Below are 1,453 nucleotides of genomic sequence, written 5' to 3'. Positions count from 1 at the left end.
TTTATTATGATTTTACCTTCGGACCATACATATGTATTGAAATTGAAAAAGTCAAGATTGAAGATCGGTCAAAGGTGATATCACTTCGATCCAACCGATGCTGATCATTCTGATCCGAGTTTTAAAATCATGGTTAAAGGAGAGGTAAGCCCATATGGGTGCAACTTGGGCTCCAAAAGCCCGAGCTGGGGCCTAGCCCAACATATAAAAACGATCCAGGATCCACCCATATATGAAGCTCAATCATATGGCTTATTGTGGTCTCTGATTCTTCAATTTGGGTTTCCAAGAGTCCAATCTAAGTCACAACATTCATTTTCTTCTCAATACCAACAGTAAGAAAAAAAATTATGTTCAGGTAATACTTTTTTTATGGAGGTTTCAGCTGATGAATTTTTAGATCTGTTATTATAAACTTGTTTAGTGATAGCCTTAAAACATCATTTGGGCTTGTATATTTGATTATCACTAATTCTTTTTATTTTTATGTTTTTAATAAAATCATTAATTCTTATTTTTTATTTTTTAGAAGTTCACATTTTTTTTTCCTAGTAAAACAAAGAAGCTTAAATGTGATCTTATAGAGTTTTAATAAGTAATTTCATGATTTTATATTTTAATTTGCTTTCTAAAGTTAGGGACACCTTAGATCTCATGTAAAATCTACCAAAAAAAAAAAAAAAAAGATCTCATGTAATAAAAAATCCACAAAAGCTATAATGGAACCATCTTGTTGGGAACCATTGAAGTTCTTCTCCCTCTATAGTGCCTAGAACTGTTTAGGAACCAATGATACTATCTTGTCCCATTAGATGATACAATTAGGATCTAGGTTTGGTCCCTAACTAAACAAGACGGTACTGGGATTAGTGAAAATTAATGTGGAATTGCTTCAACAACACCGCCTTCCATCTTTGGTACTGATACTAATACAGACCCATCCCAAATAGTGGGAACCGTCTCGATTGACACCCTTAGATTAGATGTTCAAAACAGGTCTGGTAATTTCAACTGAACAAAGCAAAACTCAAGACGAATCATTGAAAATGAGGGGATATATAAAAGTATATCACATGGTTGAGATAAATCACCAAACTTAATAAAATAGGTATTGCATGCGATATATTACTTCTAACAAACAGTTAGCTTGCCAAATCACCAATCCATTTAATTAATGAAGGTGTGATGAGAAGAGAATGGCATGTAAATGGGTGTGATGGAAGGATTTTGCATTGATTTTTGTAGAATTAGTCAAAGTGATTATTGATGGCATCCCTTAAGTCCAATGAATTGATGTAAAAATTTTAACCCGAAAAGGGCCAATCATAGTTCGATCTTAGGGTGTCAATTTGAAATCGAAATTGAAAATCAAAATCGATCGTTTAAAATCACATGACTTAAGTTAAGAACTCAAAATTATATATATATATATATATATATATATATATTTTAC

The sequence above is a fragment of the Macadamia integrifolia genome, chromosome 6, assembly GCF_013358625.1.
Source record: "Macadamia integrifolia cultivar HAES 741 chromosome 6, SCU_Mint_v3, whole genome shotgun sequence".
Lineage (NCBI taxonomy): Eukaryota > Viridiplantae > Streptophyta > Magnoliopsida > Proteales > Proteaceae > Macadamia > Macadamia integrifolia.
Note: the sequence above shows the minus strand (reverse complement) of the source record.